At 34.5% G+C, this 13,153-nt stretch overlaps 1 protein-coding gene across 6 annotated transcripts in view; it reads right to left on the minus strand.

Annotated features, from left to right (window-relative positions):
- The window catches only part of LOC145683952 (uncharacterized), a 304,183-nt gene extending 295,256 nt beyond the window's left edge, over positions 1 to 8,927 (minus strand). For all 6 annotated transcript variants that reach the window (XM_081755666.1, XM_081755665.1, XM_081755663.1 and 3 more), the window contains exon 1: positions 8,562 to 8,927. The gene's annotated coding sequence lies outside the window, so the exon portion shown is untranslated. The remainder of the gene's footprint in view (positions 1 to 8,561) is intronic.
- Positions 8,928 to 13,153: the final 4,226 nt, after the last annotated feature.

The raw sequence follows: 13,153 nt of genomic DNA on the forward strand, positions 1-13,153 counted from the left end.
GGGAGAAAGTGCGTCGCTGCGAGATGTTTTAAAAAATAATTAATTGTGGTTTTGAAGTACCCTGATATAGTATAAACATTCATTAAAATATTAGATTTTTTGGAGATGGTCGAGCGGCACATGATTGATCACTTAGAATGGATTTACTTTATATTGATGAATGTAAAAAGAAATTTTCCTTTTTAATATAATGGTCGGTAATTTACACTATCTCAAACAATTTTTTAATCATCGTTTAATGAAATACATTCGTTAACGATGGTTGAAACTTTAAAATGAAACTTGTTTTGGATGTGTTCAGACGAGACGAAATTTTAATTAAGATATTACTTAGACGGAATTGACATCTCACGCAAGAAAGAAATCATAAGATGGAATTGTATTTTTCCACTAACCAGGGGCATCTCTAATAAATCTGACCCTTTCCTGTCGAAATTCTTTAGAACAAGAGCAGTTGGTGCGTGATTGAAGCGTGATTTTATTTAATCAGAAATCCTAGTGCGAGTCAAAATAGAAAACTGTCACTGAAACTTTGAAAATATAAGCTGAATTCTTTTTCCATTTCCATTGCATACATAGAGTATACTTGTACACAACAAAAAGCGAGCTGCGCACAATGGAATGGAATTTTCAATAGAATGCGTTGCTCCTTAGTGTTAAAATTGATATGAGCGGCTTGCCAAGAGAGAAAATTGGTATTAAGTCTAATGTTATTAACAAAGGAAATGACACTGAAGAATACATTTTAACAAAAAGTAAACTAGTCCATCATGTACACAAGAAAGATTCTTTGAACAAGTGACGAAGTTCCGAATATTACATTCTTTATTCTCTTAAAGAGTGCGGTCAACAATGCATTAGCGTTTAGCCCCAATTTCATCATCCCACGAATTTGCTCGAACTTGAGTGCAAGTGATAGCTTCGAATGCATAGAACACAACTCTGAAGGAACCAGAGTGATCAGATGCATCATTCCAGCGTTATCGCGTTCCAAAGAGTGGGACGCCACGAGATGGTGCTAGTATCGAGGCGCGGCTGCGAGATCACCTCTGAACGCCTGGAGGATATTTGTATAAAGTGTGAAGCTATCACGTTATAGTGGTCACAGATATAACTGTATCGTATTAAACTCGTTGATCAAGCTCGTTGTTGCGAGTTTGGAGCACGTACAGTAGGATGTTGTTCATACATGACCATCATTATTTTATACTTCTCTTACAGCCACAACTATGAGTTTGTTGTGCCCGGTCATCGATAGGCCAACATTTCTCTTCGCATTGAAAATACTTCTGATGATTAGAATGTTTCTGATTGAGTTTCATAAACTAAAGTGCCATGTCGATCGGAAACTGGATGCTGGCGCCATCTCGTGGCATCCCACATTTTTGGAACACGATATCTCAGGAACGGTGCACCTGACCACTCTGGTTCCTTCAGAGTTGTGTTCAACGCATCGGAAGCTATCGATTGCAATCACGTTCGGGCAAATTCATGGGGAAACGAAATTGAGGCTAAACCATGATACACTCTTTACAAAATAAAAATGAGAATTTGTTATTGGTTTTAAATAATTCAAACTATAAGCATGGTGGCTTTTTCTCTTACTGATTCTTCACATTAACATCTTTCCTTGCTTCGGAAGGTAACTACGTTTATAGAAACTGACCAGAAGTGAACATTGCATCCAACATCTAACATTGCATCTAACATGAGACAGATTAGTCTTTCTTTTGGTTTAACGTATTCTCGGTAGATGCATAAGTCTTCCCACGGTGTTAATATGAGAAGTGTTTATCTTAAGCCTTCAGACATTTTTATACTTTTCTATCATACGTTATATCTAATTTCTCTTGTATAAAAGTATGAAATAACTCCTCTATTGTAAAAACTAATCATATTACCTAACAAACAATATTTTCCGTCTCACCTTCAGGTGAATGTGTTTCTTTAACCCTCAATAATTAAAAAAAAAAAAAAAAATGCGTAACCTTGACAGAAGTCTAGAAATCTCACTACATTTTCTCTCTCAGATCCTTACGTATCATTCTATCCCATGGGACCTTCATCAACTCATATGTGGCATATATTTTTTCAATAAGCAGTATGGGGCATCCTAGCACAGGAATAGAGCATTCACCTCGGACGCAAGTGGTCCCTATTTCGTTTCCAGGCTATGTGAGTTTGTGATGGACAATATCTTGTCCATGGATTTCCTAGAGGCTTTCCCATTTCTTACTGCCTTTTCACCCTATCAATCGTTACATAATCACCCACTTTCATTAATCATCTATCCCCTTTAGAGTAAAGTGCATAATCGTGCGACATTAAACTATAAATTTCATTCCATCTAATTTCTTCCAGTAAGCATTCTCTTGAGACGGTCTCTAAAATCAACTAAGCCTATTAGATACGGTCATACTTTTCTATCATACGTTGTATCTAATTTCTCTACTTTCTATCATCAAAAGTTTCGTTCGATCTTCGATCTACGTACACTGAAGTTTTATCAAATCAGCAGATGTATATCAACAGACGTATAATCAAATCAACGAGAACAGAAGAACAGTCTAACTAATAGCATAGTTACAACAGCATTTAAAAGTACGCCAAATCGTATGAGTCTCGTACAGCAGCTATGATTCAGTTATGAACCCTGGACTCAACATGCATACGCGGAACTAAGCCGTAAGTACTGTCTCTATCTTGGTATTTCATCCAGTATGGACCATCGTGCTACTGGGATTTGCCTAGTGTGACACAATTTGCTCTTAACTAGAGTTAATGAAAAGAATGCATATGCGGTAAAAGTGGATGAAACTTACTCAAAGAAATATTTAAGGAACATAATTGCCCACTTGTCAATATTTATTTATTCGATTGTTTTTCTCAATAGATAATTCTATGAAGTTCATATATAAACATAGAACCGCTTTTCTACTTCTGAAATACTATAAAAGTTAAGTAAAATATTTGGTAAATGGTTATATGTACCGTACACCGCCATCTTAGAGTGCTGAAATTAATTTAATTATACATTAAACATTTTCCATATACTGACCATACGAACATGACTTTTCATGATCTTCACTTTTGTTACATGAAAGTAACACACACAAAGGCGCCGATCCTAGGGAGGGAGGGACTCCCAATGCTCATGTGGTCCTCCGTATATTTTTATGAATATGTAGTTTTATTGTTATATGTTGTGTTACGTGTATTTTTTTATGAATATACCTAGGTACAATATTTGGCATAATTTGAATTCAATTTGTCCTAAAATCCTCGATATATGCCTTCTTTGACCCTCAACACATCTGAATGCCCCTCTCTCAAAGTTACAGAGAAATCGGCGCCCTTGATAACAACCACCACCAAGGTAATTATACATCAGTGGGGATGAAATTTGTTTTTCACTTGTTCGTTTGTTTGTTTTTTCTCAAGCAATTAAACGGAAATAAAGAAAATTACACGAAGTGTTGTATACCACACCAAAATAATGTCGTGCACGTTCAGTTTTTAATCTGATCGAATCCTTGATATAACATGTGATGGAAAATATGATCGTGTCTAAATTGTCTTAGAGATACCATTTCAACAGTGCTATCGATAATAATAATAATAATAATAATAATAATAATAATAATAATAATAATAATAATAATAATAATAATAATAATAATAATAATAATAATAATAATAATAGAATGTGAAATATACAATTTTCGTGGGTATTTATTGCTGATTTCACTATGCGAGAAATCGACAGTGCTTTACATTGTACAGTATATCAATAAATAACTGGTTCACTTAATATTGCAATTACTAATCTTCTAATAATATGTAGCAAGTAAAAGAAAGGAAATTCTATATATATGGAATATTTTGGAATGCTGATTTTGCGACAGATCACGAAGTTCCGTGTTGATCAGGGTTGGCAAAAAACATGGTTTTTATTTAAAAAAAAAGAAACTTTTTTTTGGGTTTAAACCAGGTCTTTTTTTGTTTGAATAATTTACTCTATGTATTCATATCATATATGGACAGAAATAAGTTTGTTTCGCCTTGGTGTTATTATGCAACAACCGGGTTATGCTGGAAGGGTCACATAAGCTTAAAGCGGAATCCAAACCGCTTCTCAACTTATGTCCGAGAGAAATTGTCCTCCATTTGAACTCGGAACCGGGACCAATTGACTACAAATGAGATACATCCACCGACTCACTCACGAAGGACTCCTGATAAAAATACGTTGTGGTGATCTTTACATACTTGTAATATAATTGTCAAAAGTAATTTCAGAAGGACAAAAGGATAAACAGTTACACAAGTGAAACCATTATACAGAATTACATATGGGCAATTTTAAAGTACTACAGAGTACAGAAGAACTAATTTAGTCCAAGTTAGTTAACAACGACTGTTATTAGTCCAAGTTAAAGAACTACAACGACTTAATTTGCATATTAGTAAGAAAAGTGGATAAAGATACGAATTATTTGAGTTCACTTTGACTCAGACTCATTTATACATAAATAGATACCAAAGATACTTCTCATTTTACTAAATGTCTCTCGTAGGGTTTTGTGACCCCCCCCCCATACACGGCATTTCGATGTTTTTTTTAATCAATAGTTAACATTATTGAAACGAAACAATATTTAAAATTTTTCTTTGATTGCAATTATATAACAATAACAAGAAACTATAAAAAATCACAAAACAAACATTCATAAACTTATAAAAAAACAAAAGTTGCTTTTGTAGTATAATCTTTCTGAGCAATGAATGGGGAATTTAGGTCTGAATATAATACGAATAATATACGGGAGTGAAACGTGATAACCCACAAATGTGTGTTTATCAATATATTACAAACACTTACCCTTTTACTAACATTTTTCGTTTTTTGGTTTAAACCGATTGTTTTTTCTTTTTTGAAAAAAAAAGAAACATCTGGTTTAAGCCAGAGTTTAAACCATGGTTTAAACCACCTTAGTTTAAACCAGCCAACCCTGATGTTGATACCTGCCATAATTGGAGCTTCCCGTGAAGAATGGGATGTTATCCCCAGAAAATCCTTCTCTACTTAATTGTAAGTATGTTTGCGAGAGTGAAGGTTGTTATAACAGCAAAAAGTGGTCCAAACCCGTATTAGATGCTACTACGTGACAAGAGTCCATGAGAACTTCGACTTGTATTTTAGATTAGGTTTCGATACTTTTGATAAGATAGTTTTGGCAATCTAGTTAATAATCATGTTTTCGTGCGTATAGTTCTGGGTTCAGTTTCTAGTGAAATAACCAATTTTTACCAGTGACGTAGCATCGTGTGTCAGTGGGGAAACTACTTAAATTGCAAATGAGCTACGGCGTTCCTATCTAATGATAGAGTACAAAATACCATTACAAGAAATGTTACAGAATGAAATGCCACGATTAGCCGTCAAAATTTAATGGAATATCAAACAAAAATGTACGAAATGGCACTGAATCTATTTTCATCAGTACAATTCTGTTTTGCTTGCTGAAATTTATAGTTTATTTTCAGCATCAAGACTATATGAGATATAACCTACAGTTTAAGGTGGAATCCGAAGCATTGCAATACATTCAAATTTTAATGCTCTCCCATTGGGAATCGAACTCGGGACAATGTACAACAAAGGCGCAAGTGCTTGCCAATTGATCAGTGCGAAAAACTACACCACTACCAGTCTGACCTTATATGTTGACATTTACTGTGAATTATGTGAGAGTAATACCGTAATAAACTTTCAAAATCTACCAAGCATTAAATCTAATGATTCATATCTAATGGATAACAGTAGTTTTCAAATTCTTTTATTCTAAGTACATTATTATTGTTCTTATTGCTGAGAAAACTACAATAGAATCGTATTCAAAAATGAATGATGTGTTTTTAATCAATTTGAAACTTGTGATTATGCATTGATTTTCAATATTTAGTTCAAAATTCAAACAGAAGTATCTTCTTTAACTGTGAACCTTACTGTTAGAAGATTGGTTAGTGCATATGGTTTCGAGTTTGATTTGTCGGAGGAGCACAAGTATTTAGATTGTCACAATCGTAAGTAAAGATAATGAATTAACAAATTCCGATCTAGAAATCCACAAATGGAAGCTGAAATACACATCTGGCTTCAATAGCTTTCCATGGACTGTTATGCCAGGGAATTTTGTTTAATTTAATTAGAAAATAATATAATTTTGAATGCTTATATGACACGTAGTTATGTTCCAGGATGTAGTTTGAAGTTGAGAGAGATGGAAATCGTGTTTCTTTCCTAACTGTAACCGTATCCGAATCTATAGATTGTCTAGAATATTACACGTCTAGCTAAACAAAATGCCATTCATTGTCATAACCATACATCGAAAGTTTATTGGCTTTAGAGTTTAGCCACTCTATTCCTTGCGACATTTTTGATAATGGATTTGGCACTTATTTAAGCGGATCTAGAAAATAAAAACTGGGATGGGACAGCCGGAATCCAGATTGTGATAGGTAATTATGGGTTTACTACAAACTTTGAAAAATATATAAATAATAGGTTCAATTATTTCTGTCTCCAATAAAACTGGGGAAACTAGGTCTCCGGCCCCTCCCTAGATCCGCCAGTGCCCGTAGCGAGGAAACAGACCATTTTTTCCGAGCCAACTTGAGTTCACCTTACGATTTTGTTTCTTTAATGTGAATGAAAAACGATTATCCTTATTGCGTTACGTAGAAACAAAGTATTTGAAACACATTGGACTGTCAGCACCGTTAAATCTGATTTTAAAATCTGAAACTTTGAAATTGATTACAAATTATATTAAGTGAATCTAAAGCATGATCCCAGCAGAAGATGGAACTATCAAGAAATTTCGTGAAAATAAAGGAAGGTAATATCGGAACAAGTAGATTAGTATAAAGCAACTAAACATTTGGATTTCTGAATTCGAAATGTTGCTAATTTTATCTCTCCTTCAGTGATAATACAAGACTTCATTCTCAAATCAATAAAAAGCAGAAACCTTTATAATAGTAGAGGGATCAGGTTAAAAATAAACAAAATGACATTTTGTTTCCTCGGAGAAAAAAATGGACCTCGAATACTGAATTTTTAAGTTAGGTTCCCTATTCCGTCTCACAATCAAATAGATTTACTGCCGATAACAAAATTAGCTACAAGTTTTCTTTTGACTCCTTAGGTTACCAGATTCTCAGTTTATTTCATCCTATATCACGACTCCACTTTTATCGCATTCTCTTGCCAGCGACCCTTATAAATAATTTTCGGTTTGTGTAATAAGCTTTCTCTTCATCGCTTTTGAAATTTAGTGAAATCACACAAGCCTCAGGTTTCACACTCGCCTTCATTTTGAGTTGTATTTCAATATGCAAGTTTTCATCAGTTTCATTCCTCTTTCATTTCATTTTTTTTAATTAAAAAGATTCTTTATTTGTTCAATGTACTTGACAATACACATAAGTATAGGAATGCAAATATTATCAAAATAAGAAATTCAATACAATCTTTAAAAAAAATATTTCTCCGCTACCAGATCCTAACTACATGTTTATTTATCACCTCCCTTCGCGAACTCGATATATTCGTTTCGCGGCTCTCAGATTGAGAAACCCCGATTTAAACAAACAATTGAAAGTTTCAGAGAGACTGAGCATGGTTCCACAGGATCTGTGACCCCCTGGCAGCCCCTTTGTACTAATTTTCTTGCGAAAGAATTCTAGTTACCACTTGATCAGATTCTGAGAGAAGTTACAAAGTAATTATGGATGATTTGTCTTAAAGAAAAAATATATTATTAGTAATTATGATTTACTGTGTCCAAGGGCGCCGATTTCTCTGTAAATTGGGGGGAGGAGGTCCATTCAGATGCAAAAGGTAAATATATGAGGATTTTAAGGCAAATTGCATTCAAATTATGTTAAATATTGTATATTCATGAATACAATAGGGGCCCACATGAACTCTGGGGGGCCCGGGCCCCCTTGTCCCCCAGGATCGGCGCCCTTGACTGTGCCTAATGACCCTCTCCATAGCTGTAGGAGTTGAGGACAATGACTCTGCCACTATTTTTACTAGTTTATTGCAATTTATGACTCAATATTCTAGTCGAAATACAAACAACAAATCATATTATTGGGTATTTACGAAATTGGATACAGCGGGAGAATAATATAATAATATCTCGACCATAGTTCAAGATCAGGCCACAACTGTGGCGCCCGAAGAAAAATTTCTAGGAGGGCATCTCCATGGTTGCTATATTAGTCTGGTATTTAATATACGTAGTTTGCTATATTACGTATACATTTTCGTAAGCCAGGGGGGCTTAGTCCCCCTGTCCCCCTTCGGGCGCCCATGGGCCACAATATGATGAGAAAGAGAAATAAAACGTATTTAATCAGGCATCATTCTTCTAGCATTCCATTTATTATTTCTTTCCTTATTCAAGCAGAGAAGTTCTTTTGAACAGCTTGATCTTACCTCCGCACAGTGATACGGTATGACAAAAATAGCTCAGAGTACTTACAGAAAAATAATCAGCTACAGATGAAGTCTGGTAGAAACAAGTCTTCTCTCAAACGGGTCTCTTCTTCAATCTCTTAATTTCCGTTAACTACTCCAGAGTCACACAAGCCGGCATTTAGGCAATTAAGTAATATCACATAGTTCTTTTTATAAATAGATATGTATAACTAAACTAATATTAAACCGTAATCGTTCTTAGAACACGCGGAAACAAAGATTGTTTTGCAACTTATCCAATAAGTGCACCACTGTTAGTTCAGCCATTATAGGGACGTGATGCACTAGTTTATAGATAGGATACCTGACTCCTCACACAACCTGCTAAACACTGGGTTTTCCTTTAGAGCAAAAACGAACCCGGCTGAAACAGTCCTATCTCTCCCACTGCCAAGACATGTGCCAGGCGTTGTTGCCAAACAGAAGCACAAGAACAGCTACAACGAATATTTCGGGACTCCGTGAGCGATGACGTCAAAAAAATAAGTTGCGGATTTCGCTTGTCAAAAAATTGTAAACCGTGTTTTCTCTTTTTTTTTTTGCAAAAAAAAAAAAAAAAGAAAGAAAACTGTCGATGCATAACATCATATATCCGTCCTCGCCATTTGTTGATTTATGTTTGTATATACACTCTTGAGACTTCATCCGGGAGTCTTAATTGTCAGGATGATCTGTTTCTCTCTTTTATCACAGCACATCATTCTATTAAAAATTAAAATAAACAAATAAATAAATAAAAATAAAATTTTATAAAATCATAATTCTTCTCCTTGTATATGTGAAAATTGGTCAATTAAGCTTACACTAAAGTTTTCCGAAAACAAAGTTTTCGGAAGAGTATTTGACACTAAAATAGATGAACAAACAATAGAATTTTGAAATTTATACAACAATGTGACATTTATACAACGATGTGAGGTGCACGAAAAATGTGATATAACAGCATTTAAAACATATTTATCATTGGAGTATATCGTGTAATGACTTGAGTATCTTTAAACGTTGATAAATGCTTTTCATTATGTTCGTACAATTAGTTTATCATTTTACAGCTTTTGTACTATGAATTAGGTAACACTAAAAGATTATTTGAAATCTAAGACGTCAGTGATTAATATTGAAACCGGAAATGGTATTTTCTACAGATTCCGGTTGGAATAGGTAGATGAAGACGAAGATAGTACCTCTTGTTGGGAAACTGAATCCACGTGAAGAGCACGTTTTTCGGTATATCCTACCCCTTTTGCTTTAATATTTGTTCATTGACATAACTGTTTTACAAGTCTTCGAAGACATGCTTAGCGTTGTTTGGAAGTCTAATAATCACACAGAAAATTATTCTCCTCCATATTTTGAAAAAAAGTGAAAAAAAATAAGATGTGATTGATGAGCATTCTCCAAGAGCCATTTCAAATATGACTGGGGCTGCGGTGGTTCAGTGGTAGAGCGTTCACCTCTGGTGCTTGGGGTCCCGGGTTCGATCCCAGCCCTCGCCAAGTGAGCTTTGTGGTGGACAAACACCGCGTGCGTGGGTTTTCTCGGGGTTCCCCCGTTTCCTCCCACTTTATTCATTCCACCATTTCATTCATTACTCATCATCACCGTTTCCTTTAGCCTAACCGGGACGTAAAACTCAAAGATTTCATTTCATTTTTCATTTTTAAATATGACAAATCGGATTGCAACTATAGAACTTGTACGAACAAAAGTAAAATGGAAACCAATAGGAAGAGAGCTGTATAAATTCCATAAGCAGGTTTATATAAAACTCGTTAATAAATCGGATAACATTTCTGTGGGAAAACAAAAGAAAATTTTAACCTCGTAGTCCAATTTCAATTCTTTGGTTGGGGTAGCTGAGGATGTGAGAATGTTAGTTATAGCGAGAGATTGTACTCTGATATTATGGGATCTTCCAAACGCCTGTCGTATTAATGGAGGTAGAGTGATGGAACAGATGATCCAAACAAATTCGTGACCAAGAGTAACTAAGTCTGATTCAGACAGATCCAGGACCAGTATGACTCAGACTGATCCGGTACTGAGACCGATCTGGTGTGACCCGGAGACGAAACATCGTCATATATCAATACATTTAAGGTACATGAATTTACTAATGTAACTACTAACCAAGGCCTCGCGTGGGCGGGGCGACCTGTGCGATTGCCCAAGGCACCGCGACCAGAGGGGGTACCGGGTCGATAAATCAACAAAATTCAAGGAATTCAGATTATGTTGGTAAATATTTTTTTAAAAAAGAAATGTTAATTCATCTATTCTAATAATGATCAAGCCACGGCTAAGTAACATTTATTTATTTCATAAAGACAACACAACAGGCTTAATGCCCGGTTATAGTGTAGTGTACATAATTATCTAACATACACTTTAATACACAAATATACGTAATTTAATTATACAGAAGTTATTGCCTGATAATTCATTTGAATTTGTTTTCTGACATATTAAGTACATCTACTGCATGAAATCTAATCATTTCGTTACATGAAGCACACATTCTCTACAGAGGAGACTTAGGTAATATGTTAGTTGTCGCTTTTCTACAATAGAATGTCCCAGTGTTTGCTGTTCTAGTCTTACCTATTAGGACACATAATAATGCATTTGAAACTCATTCTGGACAGACAATTTTACCGTTTAATAATTTATGTAAGAACAACAGATCAAATACTTATCTCCTTTTTTCTAATGTTTGAATATTAAACTTCGTTACTAAGTCTTCATAGGGGACATACTTTGGGTAGGAAACGGTTTCCTTGTACGTAAACATTTTTAAGAATTTAAACTGTATATTTTATATTGCATCAGAGTATTTAGTGGCATTTGGTGTCCTAACAGTACAACAGTATTTTAATTTTGACCTCACATACGAAAAATGTAACCTCATAAGTGTTGAATCTTTGTAGAAATCCTGCCCTATCCTATAAGTTAAACCTAGGTTTCTATATACACTACTCGTTATTGCGTCAACGTGTTGAGCAAAGATTAATTTGTTCTCAAATATAACCCTAGATCTTTCATAGTATTTGGGGTAGATAAGGAAGTGCCACTTATTGTATGGGTAAAATTAATTGGATTTTCTTTCTTCGTGAAAGATAAAAGTTTACATTTTGACTAATTTATTCTTAGCACACCATATTTGAACTCTTTGTAGTTCCTATTGAAGTTGTACTTACTTTGGAATATAATTTGAGGGTGTCGGCAAAATGAAGAAGTTGAAGTTTTAATACAGAGATGAATATGGTTAATAACAAGAAGAAGCAACAGGGGAGCTAGATTAGATCCTTGAGGGACTCTCGATAGAGTATTGAACTTGAAAATTACCGGTAATGTAAAACATCGTCTATGATTATTCAACTAGAACTCTCGCCAGCCCTCTGTGAGTTTTTTTTCTTAATCTTGGAATTTAATATTTGTATCGTTATTTGTATATTCTATGCTATTAGTATGTTCATGAGTATCAAGTTCCAAATAAACAGGAATAACACTCGATTTTAATAATTCAAAACCTGTTTTTATTAACTTTTATGTTTCAAATACAAAAATCATTCCCTTTAAAAAAGTGACCTTACATTATGATCTTTTAAATCTAGGAGTATGGAATAAACTCTCATAACACACCGGGGGGAGGGGAGGCTTGAAATTCTCGTCGCGGGCGCTTACAACTCACGCGACGGCCCTGTTCTGAACTAACATGCTCTCTCTTCTTCTCTTTATTTTTTCACTAAATGTATAATTTCCTTTCTCTCGTGTGTGCGCCTGTGTTACTTTTCAAAGCATGGCACTGAAAAGTAACTATAAGCCCTATCAGAGTATAAGCGCCTCAGAATTCCAGGAAAAATAAGCTACAAAATTTCTTATGACGGATCGTCAAAATTTAATTAAGAGAGTCCGTAAAATTTGCCATATAAAATATAAGAGATACCGCTGAGCCCAAATTGTGTTACGTTAAATCTTTTTATTTATTTATTTAAAGACAGAAGAAAATGTAATATATTGGGTGTATCCAATATATTAAAGAATATACATAAAAATACATAAACATACTAAATTATGTAATAACAATATACAAAATATTAATGGAATAAAATAAAAGAATAAGGAAAAGTTAACTGCTACAGAAATTAACAAGTCAAATTTCCTACTTGTAAGTGCTACTACTTCTCCAAAGGAAATAGAACTTCCTAGATTCCCTTTATTAATAGAGTTTAACGTACCCGGTATTCAGAGATGACAGGACTTCGGACTTCCAGAAGTCATGTCTATCTTCCGGTGTCGGGTAGATTAATTCAATACACTTAGTTCTATATGGCGAAATTTTTGTATTTCTTATGCAAAGATTAAAGAAAATATAGAAAATGGCTCACATAAGCAAATGCTTGTGCCCGAGCCTGATTCTCGTGTCTTATTTATTTATTTTCTTACAGTAACATACGAGATTTATAATTCTTACTTTTAGCTATTTGGTCTAGGAATTAATTCGTGCGGTTGGTACACACACATTGAAGCTGTAGTACAAACACAAAATACATAAATACCTTAAGAAAAATATTGTCCATCGCTAGCCACCACTTT

The sequence above is a fragment of the Thermobia domestica genome, chromosome 4 (assembly GCF_964235325.1).
Source record: "Thermobia domestica chromosome 4, izTheDome1.hap1.1, whole genome shotgun sequence".
NCBI classification, from domain to species: Eukaryota; Metazoa; Arthropoda; class Insecta; order Zygentoma; family Lepismatidae; genus Thermobia; species Thermobia domestica.